This window comes from Dermacentor silvarum, chromosome 7 (assembly GCF_013339745.2).
Source record: "Dermacentor silvarum isolate Dsil-2018 chromosome 7, BIME_Dsil_1.4, whole genome shotgun sequence".
NCBI lineage: Eukaryota > Metazoa > Arthropoda > Arachnida > Ixodida > Ixodidae > Dermacentor > Dermacentor silvarum.
Window position 1 is genome coordinate 185,410,223 of NC_051160.1, and position 14,251 is coordinate 185,424,473.

At 47.4% G+C, this 14,251-nt stretch overlaps 2 non-coding genes across 2 annotated transcripts; both read left to right on the forward strand.

The window, feature by feature from the left end:
- Positions 1 to 7,651: 7,651 nt before the first annotated feature.
- On the forward strand, positions 7,652 to 7,723 carry Trnat-cgu (transfer RNA threonine (anticodon CGU)). Its single transcript has one exon. It is a non-coding gene; the product is annotated as a tRNA-Thr (tRNA).
- A 5,987-nt stretch (positions 7,724 to 13,710) lies between these two features.
- Positions 13,711 to 13,782, forward strand: Trnat-ugu (transfer RNA threonine (anticodon UGU)). Its single transcript has one exon. It is a non-coding gene; the product is annotated as a tRNA-Thr (tRNA).
- The last annotated feature ends 469 nt before the right edge of the window (positions 13,783 to 14,251 follow it).

Consider the following 14,251-nt stretch of genomic DNA (forward strand, 5'->3'; position numbering starts at 1 on the left):
GGCACCTCAGGAGGATGTGCGATATTCTTGCGAAATTCTTTAGGTGTTGTGGAAGAATGTGTTTATAGTAGTGAAAACGGCCGACTTGTCGTTTGCGATTTTGTGTTTTTGTTTCAGAAATGGCGCGTCATATGTGTATATGCGCCAAATAATGTTAAATATCGACATAGGTTTTTTGCAAGTGTTGAACCATATTTAAAATGTGAAAAGAACGTGATGTTGCTGGGTGATTTTAACTGCGTGTGCCGAAAGGAAGATAGCAGCAGGCGATTGCCTGTTCGGGATCAAAGTGCTGTGTTCTTATCTACCATTTTGCAAGAGTGCGGCCAAGAGGATGTTGGAAATGTACTGCAATATGGATGTGGTCCTGTGTATACGCATTTCCAACGTGATTGCCACTCCCGTTTAGACAGAGTATTCGTGGCAGATGTGCTCGTACCACATTGCAACCGTCATGATGTTAAACAGCGTCGTTATGTTTTCAATAGGAGTGAAGAACATTAGATCACGTTTTTCGTGGCAGTTATGGAAATTCAATAACAAATTTCTTAACGATAAAGTTTTTGTCGACGAAGTAAAAGTACTTATATAAAATTTACACTTGTTAGAGTCGGGGAGATTTGTTGAAGCCTGGGAGCGGTTTAAGGAATAAGTTAAAATTACAGCTATCGAGAGATCTTCCACATTACGCCGGAATGAAAAAAGCAAAGAAAAGAAACTGCAGTGTCAGTTGGAATTCTTGTCAGTCCAGATTACTCACCCAGGCACTTTCTCTGACGAAATAAGAAAAATAAAGAATCAGCTCGAGATAATGGATACAGAAAAACACAGAGGCGCAGTTATACGCGCACGCGCAGAACATCTCTGGCTCGGCGAAACACCCTCGAAACGATCCATGAGCGAAGATAAGCGGTATGTTTCACGTAAGGAAATAAAACAGATAAAATACGGCGAGGAGACTACAAGGGACAAACTAAAGATACAACAAGCGTTTGTAGATTATTACAAAGGATTGCTTGGATGCAGCGGTAAAAGCGAGGCCTCTTTAGACAGTGAATTCTTGTCGCTGATGCCCACTTTAGATAACCAAACCAGGTCACGCCTTGAAATGCCAATTAGCTTAATTGAAATTGAAAGAGCAATAGATGATTTAAGTGAAGGTAAAACGCCTGGTCCAGACGGACTTGGGGCTGCTTTTTACAATGCATTTAAGCATGAACTCTCGAGGGCTCTTTTTCAGCTCTTTACTGAGGCGTACGAAATAAACGAAGCACCAACATCCTTTAGAAGGTCGCATATTGTACTGATACCAAAAAGTGACGATCCAGTGAAGCTTTTATCTGTGAGTGCTTACCGTCCTATAAGCCTCACTAATGTCGATTACAAGGTGTTCATGAAGGTGCTAGCAAAGAGATTGCAGACTGTAATAAAGTTAATCGTAGGTCCTCACCAAACGTGCGGCATAAAGGGCCGAACAATTGGAACGAACATTCACACAGCAAGGAGCATCCTCGAATGCTGTCATGCATGGGACAGACAAGTCGCGATGTTACAACTAGATCTCGAGAAGGCTTTTGATCGTGTTCTTCATGACGTACTTTTTTTCCGTATTGGAACACGTAAATGTCGGGAATGTTGCCTTAGATGGTGTGAAAATGTCGTATAGAAATTGTGAGGCTAACATTGTAATTAATAAAGAAGTCACTGAAAGTTTTCAAATTGCCAGGAGCGTCCGCGTAGGGTGCCCAAATTCCCCATTGTTGTTTGGTCAAAGTGTTGTCTTATTGACGATATTGCCGTTTTTTCTGAAGATAGGGAAAGTATTATCGAAGCTGCGAAAGTAGCCGACCAGTACTGCATATGGTCCGGTAGCGCAATAAATTGGGATAACTGTGTAGGTTTGTGGCATGGAACCTGGGAGGCAATGCCAGATTTCTATGAAAATGTCATATAGAGGACCGTGCCGACCAAATATCTGGGTGTGCCACTGGAGCGATATAAAGATCCCAATGAATACTGGAAGGATGAAACAGAAGTGTTGAAGGAGAAAACAAATAAGTGGGGAGGGAAAAACTTCTCGATATTCACACGGTTAACATTCTGCAATATGTTCTTAGCGGCGACAGTTTGGTACGTGCTTCCGGTGCTGTGCATGAATAGGTTAAAAATTCAGAAGATACACAGAGTATTTGCCAATTTTGTTTGGGGCTCCCAATTGGAACGTACGAGTCGTACAAATCTTTTTCGACCAGTGAAAGCTGGTGGGCTGGGATTGGCCCATTTGTTTTTAAGGCAGATTGTGTCAAGGTTTATTTTCTTACGCGATCAGAGTCACCCATTCTTGCGCACCATGTTACAGTTATATTGTGCTGTTATTTACCGGAGTCCATCGTATCTTCTTCTTGTGTAGGGCGTGCGGGTATACGTGGTTATCTGCGCGAAGTAGTGCTGGCGTTCAATATATTAAAGGTTCGTTTTTCTCTGCAGTACTTGTGCGAAGTAAAAAAAAAACAAAGCGGCTATATAAAGATCTTACCAACGTAATGATTCCTGTACTCATGTATCGAACGATGTATGTAATCGGGCACGAAAAAGATGTTTTTAAGCGAATCAAAAGAATGCCAGTACGCTCATCAGCCAAGACTTTTTTTTTTCAAATACACACCGGTACATTGCCAGTGATACCATGGTTACAGGCAAAGGGCCTATTTGTTCCTTGGAGTATTAATTGTCTTTTATGGCGTAAGCCGGGGAGTATAGATCACATCTTTTTGGAATGTTGGGATGCTCTATTTCACTGGGACATACTGGAGCGAACATTAAAGAAAGACCTCCCTGTAACACCATACAGGATTCATTTTTTGCCGGTTAAGTGTGAAAGTGACCTACCGTATGATATGTTTATGTTGTTGAGCATGCACGCAATATGGAAGACGCGTATGGCGGTGAGGCATGCGGATGTAAACGCACGCCCAGCTAGGGAATACTTTATAGAATGTATAGCGTACACGAGGGATGTATATTCTGCAGGCGAAGATCCGCCGGAATGGTTGCCCGTTCTCAATGATCTCATCTCATTAAAGCACTTTTATTCATTCCACGCCAAGCAAAGTGTGCTTGACGTTATTTTAACATTATTCAGGGTCATTCTTTCTGTAAAAGCGTTTTGTCCTTCTGTTGTTATTTGTACATGATTTACCTTCAAGCGAATAAATAAAAAAGCCACTATAGCTCAGTGGTAGAGCACTGGTATCGTAAACCACGGGTCGTGAGTTCAATCCTCAGTGGTATCATTTTTTTGTTGTCGCATTGTATCTACAAATGAAATCATTGCTTTCTGGACAGTTTTGAGCGTCACTTTTCGTCGCCGGTAAAGCTCAGGGTCACTTCCGGCCGCGATAGCGAACGGACGTGTTTTTCAAGAGCTCTGACGGAGCGGCGATAGCGGCCAAGCTCGGCGGCGGTAACAGGTTATCTGCAATGGAAAGCGAATACCAGGTTGTTTTGCCCAGTTTGCCTACAGGTCGGTTTGTTCTAAATACCGTGTTTCTGCACGCGGACGCCATGGCTCGCCCCTACAGGGTAGAAGACTTCCGCGACGCTCTGGCTCAGTATTCGGTACTCCCTGAGGTAGTCGCCTTGGGGGCGTACCGGGTGAGCCATGTGTAGGCGGTCAGCTTGAATGACGCTGAAGCGACGGGACGGGATACGCCACCAGATGTGCAGCCTCCGGTGAGCGTGACTGAATCCGTGGAGGAATGCATGGATGTTTCGCGCGACGGAGCTAGCTCGATGGCCGCGAAGCGGGCTCATGAGAGGACAGCGAGCAACAGCGGGATGACGGTGGAGGCGGCGAGCCGCCGACGAAAGCGCCAAGTGTGAAGCGCTCCCCCTATAGACCGCCACCTAACATTCCGGAGGAACCACGGGCGGAATGTGGTGAATCCGCCTCTGTAAGAGATGTTACCTATGGCGAGTAAATGGGGGGTAGGGTTGGGGAGGGTCGAAAATTGTCAAAAAGTGCAATGTGCATCACTTTGCTTGCGCTGCTCTCCAGACGCGACAGCTTTACGGCTGCTGGCCGAGTTTCGTTTTCGCGGTGTCATGCTGCGAGAAAAATACGGCAATAAGTTTCATCTGTGGTTTGTTCTTCGAACGGTCACCATTCGGAAGGGCAACCTAATTTGCAGTCATGGCCTTCTTAACTAAAGCGACCTTGCGCGTAGCAACCCTGAATGTACGAGGGCTAAGCGCTAGAAGGCGACAGTGCCAAATTAGTCGCTTACTGCTCGAAAACGATTTGGATTTAGTCGCAGTTCAGGAGACTAAAACAGAGAACCAGGAAGTAGTCGACCGAATGGTGTCCGTTTTTCGTCCTCATTTCAATGTACATTTTTGTCATGCTGTTGGCAGTTCTGGCGGTTGTGCTGTTTTCATGCGTAACAACTTTTGTAGTTGCGTACAAACGGTTGAGTCGTGCCAATCAGACCGCCTTTTAGTGGTGGATTTTAGTCTTTGTGGTTTGAGTTACCGCGTTGTGTGCGCTTATGCACCGAATAATGAAAGCGATCGCACATTTTTTGAGAGGTTTCAAACGTACCTAATCTGTGAAAAAGTGCTATTACTCCTAGGCGACTGCAACTGTGTTTGTGCAGCTGAAGATCGATCCGAAAGAGCCGTATCCGTGATAAGAGCGCCGAGTTGTTATCGGAGATAGTACATGATCATGGTTTAGATGACGTGGGTAAAGGTTTTTCCAATGGTACACGCCGATTTATACCCACTTTCAACGAGACAGCCACGCAAGGCTGCATAGAATCTATGTCTCAGCAGAACTAGTTGCGTTGTGCACGGCGTACGATGTGAAACCGATTTGTTTTATCGACCACTGTTTGGTTATTGCGGGGTTTGGCAGAGGGCAGGCGAAAACACGTTTAAATTGGAAGCTATGGACATGTAATGTGAAGCTCCTGGAGGACGAAAAGTTCGTTATTGTAGTGACGGATGAACTAGACAAGCTACGTGCTGCGGAGTCAACAAATCTAGTTGCCGAATGGGAGGAACTTAAGCAAAGAGTTAAAATATCTGCCATCGAAAGAGGTAGCGTCCTCAAGTATAAGCAGAACCAAAGTGAACGAGAGCTTCGTGAGCAGCTTGAATATTTTACTTGCATGGAAAACATCCAGCCTGGTGTTTTTAAGAAGGAAATGAGAGACGTGAAGAGCCAACTGGAGCAAATTGATGCGGAGAAGTATAAAGCCGCGATAACACCGACAAGAGCGGAAAAATTATGGGTAGGCGAAAGACCAACGAAGCGGGCGTTGTCTGATGAAAATAGATATGCGTGCCAGAAAGAAATCAGTCAAATAGCTAGTGGCAACGATATGACGCCGGATAGCAAGGTGATCAAGCGCGTGATACCTGATCATTTTACTGTGCTGCTTGGACAACAAAGGAACATTATGGAAGGGTTCCGGGAGATATTTTTACTGTTTATGTCGAATCTGGACGACGATGTTAAAGCACGTTTGGAAGAGCAGATTACTCTACGGGAAGTCGAGGATGCTATCGACGACTTGACGCTGGGCAAAGCGCCCGGGCCCGATGGCCCTGGGGCCGCCTTCTACAAAGCTTTTAAATGTAGGGTTGCTCCCTCGTTGCTTAATGTTTTCGCTGAAGCTTATGACATCAAGCGAGTTCCGCTGTCTTTCAGAAGATCACACGTTGTGCTGATACCCAAAAGTGATGACCCGGCAAAACGTCTCTGTGGGTTCTTACCGTCCGATCAGCCTCACTAACGTTGACTATAAAATACTTATGAAGGTATTAGCCAAAAGACTCCAAGGGGTTATTACAAAGCTGGTAGGGCCACATCAGACTTGTGGTATTAAAGGCCGCAGCATAGTGACGAACATACACGTAGCACGAAGTGTGCTTGAATGTTGCGACATTTCAGGCGAAGGCGTGAAAATGATGCAGCTCGACCTGGCAAAAGCTTTTGACCGTGTCTCGCACGAGGTTTTATTCGGCATTCTAGAACACTCAAATGTTGGCCATGTAATACTAGAAGGCGTAAGAATGGCGTACACGGACTGCACCACGCGTATTATAGTCAACGAGGACCTTACGGAGAGCGTGAACGTTCGTTCCTCAGTGAGGCAAGGATGCCCTTTGTCACCTTTGCTGTTCGCACTTTATCTCGAACCGCTCTGTTTGGCCATTGACCACAGTGAAGCTATTACGGGCTCCAGGCTGCAGACAGCACACGTCAAGATTTTGGCTTACGCAGATGATGTTGCCGTATTCTGCTCGGACAGTGAGAGCATCAAACAAGCCACTAATATCGCTTGAGACTGCACCGGTGCCCGAATAAACTGGGATAAGAGTTACGGGTTTTCGCATGGCGACTGGAATGTTACGCCAGAGCATTTCTCTCGGTTACGTTGGTCGACAATTCCAACGCGTTACCTAGGCGTGCCACTTGAAATCTTATCGTGAGCCAGAAGTGTACTGGTCTGACCAGGCGCAATGCGCGAAAGAAAAGTGTACTGCGTGGCAAGGCAGGCAATTGTCTATTTTTTTCACGGGCCACTGTCTGCAACATTTTTCTAATTTCGAAAATCTGGTATGTGATGAGTGTGTGATGTGCATCCCGAATTAGCATACAAAAACTTCACCGTGTTGTTGCTGTTTTTATTTGGGCGTCCACTTGGGAGCGGACTAGCCGAACGAACTTGTTTTGCCCTGTTAAAAAAGGAGGGTTTGGTCTTGTTCATTTGTTTTTGAGACAGGTTGTGTCACGATTTGTGTATTTACGGGATCAAAATCGCCAGTTCTTCCGCACTGTCATGCAAATGAGGCTGCAGCGTCTACTCCCGGACCTTATAGGGTCGTCGCGTGAAATGATTAACGGTTCTGTAACCGGGTACCTAACGCGAGGTGGTTCTCTCGTTCAGGTTGCTGAACGCACGATCTTATTTAGAGCATTTATTTACTGTTAGCAAGAAAAAACTATATAAGGACCTAGTGGAAAACATGATCCCAGAGCCCTTCTACAGTATCCTACATCGCGGAGGCCAGGACAGGATGTGCTCAAACGAGTAAAGAAAATGCCTATACAACCATCAGTTAAAACCTTCTTCATTCAGTTGCACACGAACACACTCGCTGTTAAAACGTGGCTTAAAGATAAAGGCATCTTTGTACCCTGGACTACTGACTGCTCCTTATGCAAGAAACCAGAAACGATCGAGCACGCTTTTCTACATTGTTGGCAGCCAATCTTTCACTGGGATGAGCTTCAGCGCACATTAAAGAAACAATTACCCCTTGACACATATGACATTTGTTTCTTACCGGTACAGGTATCCGAGGATATTCCGTACAATTTAATCATGGTCCTGGGACTCCACGCCTTGTGGAAAACGAGAATGGAATATCGGCATGCATGTACGCCCTGTTCGCGAACATTTTATTGAAAGTGTTGTGCGTGTGCGAGATGTGTATCGCGCTCTGGCCGATCCACCAGACTGGATCTCTGTGTTTGATGTGTTGGCATGTATGAAAAGATTTGAATCCCGCGGTAGCCAAAGTCTGGCTCCCATGTTTTATTCTCTGTAACGTGTTATTTCGGCAAAAAAGGAAAAAAAAAGCCGCTATGGATCAGTGGTAGAGCACTGGTCTCGTAAACCAGGGGTCGTGAGTTCAATCCTCACTGGTGGCATTTCTTATTTTTTGTTGTCGCATTTTATCTACAAATAATGAAATCGCTCATTTCTGGACCTTTTTGTGCGTCCCTTTTGGTGGTTGCTATAGCTCAGTGGTAGAACACTGGTCTCGTAAACCAGGGTTCGTGAGTTCAAACCTCACTGGTGGCACTTTTTTATTGTCTCATTTTATCTACAAATAATCAAATCGCTCATTTCTGGACCTTTTTGTGCGTCCCCTTTGGTCCCCGCTATAGCTCATTGCAATTCTGCTTCCGGCCACCGAGCCTGACGGACGTGTGATGACGGGCTCCGTAGGAGCGGCTTCAGCAGCCATGTCTGGCCGCGGTAACAGGGCTACTCAAGAGGAAAGGACATACCCGGTTGTTTTGCCAGGACTGCCTACAGGGCGTTTCGTTGTAAATACTGTTTTTTTTTATTGCGATAGCAATTATATGGACACTTGAACCGGATTTCTGCCGTCGGCGTCGTCGTCGCCGTCGTCGTCGCCGTGACGTTCCCTATAGATAAAATCTTCGCCGCGCGCCGTATGCCCGAGAGGAAGCGTGCGGAGACGCGCGCTATCACGGAGAGCGAACGCACTCAATCTCCCACGCGCAAGCAAGGAAGCTGGAAGCCAGCGCCGGAGGGAGCAAGGGGGGGGGGGGGGGGCGCACTTCTCTGCCAACAACCGCGCTCGTCGCTCGCTCGCACCGTCTCTTATCTCCACACGGCTCTGACCTTTAAGTGCATTCGCCGCTCAGTTTCCGTTGAAGCGATAGACCGCACGTACCTTCGCCCGTTGCGGCGTATGCTTGCTGCCAGCGTTTTGACAGTCGTTGTCTGCTGTCATTCAGTGTGATCTCTTCGTGTTTGTGCGCGCTCACACCACGCTTGTTCATTCAGTTCGTAATAGTCGGGCCACATTTTCCAACGCACGCTACACACGCAATGCTGCCCGGATCGGCAGTGCAGCGCTACAGGTGTGTTCCTTCGCACCCGCTGCCCACGGGAAGCGCTTCTCATCAACACCACCGTTTCACATGCGCCTTCTCGTGGTCATCGAGTCTCTCTTCATGTCGGTCTACTTACGCCGCAGCACACCTGCTTACTTAATCAGCTCATGTTTACTACAATTCATATTGCTACCAAAGCCGCTCACCTTACTTCGTATGACATTGCTGTGTTGCTATCGCATTCATTGCTTCGCCCTTAGGGCGAAACTGTGACATTTTTTTTGCACGCCGATATCAGGGCCCGCCCGTATCGGGTCGAGGACTTCCGGGACGCGTTAGCTCAGCATGAGCTGCTCGCTGATGTTGTCGCCCTGGGGGCGTATCGGATGAGCCACGTCTGGGCCGTTACTCTCAACGATTCTGAAGCAGTAACGAAGATTGTCCGCGTTGGTGAGCTACTTGTGAAAGGAAACCGCCGCCTGGTGATTGATCCGTATAACCAGGACGTGCGACTCAAGCTTCACTGGCTGCTACACAACGTGCTGGACGAAGACGTGCCGCCTTTTCGTCATACGGGAAAGTCACCGAAGTTTCCCGGGAGCGTTGGCGTGTGCGGGGTATGTCAGAGAAGGGCTCTACAACGAGGCTCGTCACATTGAAATTGAAAGCTGGCGTGAAGCTCGATGACTTGCCGCACCAGCTCAACGTTAGCGGTGAGTTGGCGCTCGTCGTCGTACCAGGCAGGCCTCCGTTATGCCTTCGCTGTCGGAAAATGGGCCACATCCGTAAAGGTTGTCGGGTCCCACGTTGCGGAGCCTGCCGACGGTTCGTCCACGAAGACGGCCAATGTGCCCGCACTTATGCGAGCATCGCTGGCCCCGGTACAAGCGAAGACTCGTATGAGCTGCTAATGAACGAGGCGGACGCGGAGGATGCAGCCCGTGAAACTGGGCAACCAGCGACTCGGGATAGGCCTACGTTGACGCCGCTGACGAAGCAGAGTGCGACGACGTCCACTCATGCAGTAGCGGCGGCCGTAAAAGTGCAACGTGAGGTTCAGCCGGAATACGACGGCACGCCAGAGGATACGACGACAGCTGTGGACAAACCTCCCGACAACGTGGAGCCTAGGAACCCCGAGACCACGGATTTCAGCATGGAGGCTGCTGCCCTGACAGCTGGAAAGCGCTCCCACGAGGTGGTCGTCGGTAAAAAGCAAGAGCTAGGTGGTGGCAGTGACAAGCCGCCGCCGAAAACCCCAGGAATTTGGCGCTCTACTTTAAAACCGCGGCCCAACTTAACGGCCGAGACACGGCAGGCGGACAAACCGCCTCTGTAGTCCTGCAATGTGTTCCTGTGCGTGTGTGAGTGGGTGCGTGTGTGTTTCTTCCCCGGTTGTGGCGGCAAGTATATTCACTAGACAGTGTGCACGGGTCTGGAACTGCCGGCGAAGGAATGCCTGCCGGCTTTCCCGAAGCCTGCACATGGACCCGAGGAAAGTCGACGCCGGGCAGTGCTCCCTGTGGGACCAAGTATGGTGTGCAATGTATGTCACAGGTCTCTTTTCCTACCGCATGGTGACGAAAATGACGTAGCATTACGCGTAGCGACTCTGAATGTCAGGGGCCTTGGCGCTCGAAGGCGTCAATGTCAACTTAATCGTCTTCTCGCTGACAACGATCTGGACATTGTAGCCGTCCAAGAGACGAAGATAGATAGCGAGGAATTTGCTGAGCGGATGGTGTCCACCTTTCGTGCACACTTCAATGTCTGTGTTTGCCATTCGGTTGGCACATCGGGTGGGTGCGTCCTGTTTCTCCGCAATAGTTTAGGCATTAACGTGAAGTCATTTTTTTTCTTGTCCAAGTGGTCGCCTTCTCGTGGTAGACTTTTCCTTTCGAAGTTATGTTGGTGCATTATATGCGTGTATTAACCAAATGTAGACTCTGAAGGCCGCGATTTTTTAACCGTCCAGAGTCTTACAATGTTTGTGACAAACTGTTGTCGCTTGTGGGCGATTTCAACTGTGTGTGTGCCTCTACCGAAGAGTGAAGTGTACGCCTGTGCGCCATTAGACCGCACAGTTGTTAAACGGACTGGTTCATGACAATGGCTTAGAGGATATCGGCAGCATATTCAACTACGCGAACAGACCGCAATACACGCACTTTCAACGAGATAGCCATGCCAGACTGGATAGGATTTACGTATTCGTTGAACTCGTACCCCTTTGCACAGATGACAAAGTTGAACCTATGACTTATAGCGATCATTGCCTGGTGATCGCAAGTTTTTTGGTGAGAAAGAAAGGAGTACGCGCTTCAACTGGAATCTCTGGAAATTCAACGCTAAACTTTTGAAAGACGAGGGATTTGCAAAGGACATTGAAGATGAAATGCAGAAGCTGCTCGAGGAGCGGTCCAGTATCTTTGCCGTTCAGTGGGAAGACTTCAAGGAGTCGCTAAAAAGTAAAGCCATAGAAAAGAGCTGCTCCAACCGACACAAATAAAAGCAAGAAGAAAAAGCAGCGCGCGAGTAACTGCAGGTCTTAATAAGCATGGAGAGTACCGAGCCTGGAAAGTATGCGAAAGATATAAGGGATGTGAAAAGCCAGCTTGAAAGATTAGACAGTGATAGGTATAAATCACCAGTTATACGCGCAAGAGCACAGAAACTGTGGGCCGGTGAAACACCAACGAAGCGAGCTTTAACAGATGAAAAACGATACGCTTGCCAAAAACAAATTAGGCAGCCAAGAAACGGTGATGAAATTTCAATCGATGCTAATGTAATCCAGCAGGTATTTAAAGAGTATTTCAGCGACCTTGTTGGCCATGCGAGAGAGATGGGTGATTCTTTCTGCTGTGATTTTTTGTCTCTCCTGCCAAGACTCGAGGACGATGTAAAGGAGCGTCTTGAGATGCCCATAACTACAAACTAAATTGAAGCTGCAATAGAAGACCTACAGAATGGTAAAGCTCCCGCACCTGATAGGCTTGGTGCCGAATTTTACAGAAAATTTAAGCCCATAGTCGCTTAGTTACTGTTACGAGTGTTAAATGAGGCGTATGAACGAAAGCAAGTACCACTGTCATTCACCACATCGCACATAGTGTTGATCCCAAAATCATATGACCCAGAGAAGCGTTTGTTGGTGGGGTCCTATCGCCTGGTCAGCCTCACCAACGTTGACTACAAAATATACATGAAGGTCCTAGCGAAGAGATTACAGGGCGTGATAACGAAATTGGTTGGACTGCATCAGACTTGCCGAATCAAGGGACGTAGCATTGCCACGAATGTACATGTCGCACGTACGGGATTGGAATGCTGTGATGCACTGGGGGATCGGATTGCAATGATGCAACTAGATCTGGCAAAAGCCTTTGATCGCGTCTCACATGATATTAATTTTTGCATACTAGAGCACGCTAACGTAGGACGTGTGATCATAGAAGGTGTCAGAATGGCGTATGCAAACTGCACTACGCCCATTATTGTAAATGGCGACCTTTCAGACAAGCTGGTAGTGCGTTCGTCAGTAAGGCAGGGATGTCCACTGTCGCCCCTTCTGTTTGCGGCATACCTAGAGCCACTCTGTTTGGCTGTAATCAAAAGTGAACACTTCTCAGGCTTTCGTTTAGAATCAGCGCATGTCAAAATTCTCGCTTATGCGGACGACATTGCAGTATTCTGTTGGAACAGAGACAGTATTACTGAAGTGATCAGCACGGTTGATGAATTTTGCAAGCAAACGGGGTGTCTGATAAACTGGGATAAGAGCTCTGGTTTTGGCATAGTGACTGGGAAACGATGCCCGATCATTTCGCGCGACTGCGATGGCCTTGTCTGCCAACGCAGTATCTCGGCGTCCCCCTTTAGTCTTATTGAGATCCAAGTGAATGTTGGAATGAGTAAGTGTCAAGGGCGAGGGAGAAAGCAGATTCATGGCAAGGGAGGCAGTTATAAATGTTTTCGTGCGTCTCCGTGTGCAAGCTTTTCCTTGTATCCAAAATATGGTACATTATGAATGTTTTGTGTGCAACGCGGGCCAGTATTCAAAAGATGCACCGTGTTTTTGCGCTTTTTATTTGGGCGTCTAACTGGGAGAGAACCAGTCGTACCAACTTGTTTCATTCTGCTAAGGAGGGAGACCTTGGCCTTGTGCACTTATTTCTGCGTCAAATTGTGTCGCGTTCTATATTCCTCCGTGAGGAAAGGGATACTTTTCCGAGGACTGCTATCCAAGTGAGGTTGCAGAGACATATCCCAGAAATCGTTGTGTCAACATGTGTGAGTATATATGCGAGAGGTTATACTTTCTTTCCTGCTATTGCATGTGCGTTTTTCCATTGAGTACTTGTGCAGTGTTTCCAAACGAAATCTGTATAAGAATGTTGTGTACACAATGTTGCCGATTCCTATTTACAGTTTACGTCCCCTTGGAGGCCCAGGGCAAGATGTTCTGAAGCGAGTTAAAAGAATGCCGGTTAACCCATCCGTGAAATCCTTTTTCTTTAAGCTACACTCTGACACGCTTCCTGTTAAGACGTGGCTGCATGAAAAGGGGATTTTCGTCTCATGGACGATTAACTGCCTCTTATGCAAAAGCCTGAGACAGTAGAGCATGTCTTCCTTGACTGCTGCGACTCAATTTTTCATTGGGATGTCCTCCAGCGAACAGTCAAAAAAGTTTTTCCCCTGGACCCATATGGTATCCGGTTCTTGCCGATCGCAAATGAAGCGGAAGTACCTTTTGACCTAATCATGATTTTGTGCCTCCACAGTCTGTGGAAGACCCGAATGCAAGTGCGACATGCAGATGCTAACGTCCGTTCGACGCGCGAAAACTTTATTGAAAGTGTTGTGGCCCTTAGGAAAGTGTATCGGGCGCAAGCTGAACCGCCCGAATGGATTTCTGTCCTCGATTACTTGACTGTCATGAAAAGAGTTTAATCCCTCCTACGTCAGCCGAAGTAGGCTGATGTTTTTATCATTTGTACTTTTGTTGTTATACATGTCCCAATCGGCAATAAAGGGGGAAAAAAGCCGCTATAGCTCAGTGGTAGAGCACTGGTCTTGTAAACCAGGAGTCGTGAAATCAATCCTCACTGGTGGCATTTCTTTTTTTATTATTATCGCATTTTATCCACAAATAATTAAATCACTGCTTTCTGGACATTTTTGGGCGTCCCCTCTGGCCGCCGCTATAGAGCTAGAGAGCTGGTTATGCGACGTTGCTCCTCCGGGACATGCAGCGCCATCTATGTCGCCGGCAAGCACTCATAGGTTGGCTGTTTGCGTGTGCCTCCAATGCGCCCTGTGGAAATGGCAGCGGTTAACGACCACTGTGTGTTGTTTTGCGGTTTCCACAGGATAAATAATGTTGACAGCTATTTCAAGAAGAGTTGCTTGTAGATTGGGAGGAAGCTGTACGCGAGTGGGCATGTGTATGGTGTCAAAGAGGAATTACTGAGTGCGACGGGGCCGTCCGATATCGTCGGGAAATCAATAGCACTAATGCTACAAGGTACGACTGCAGGTGAGCTTGTTATTTTTTGATTCTCGTATATGTCAGTACTTAGGCTA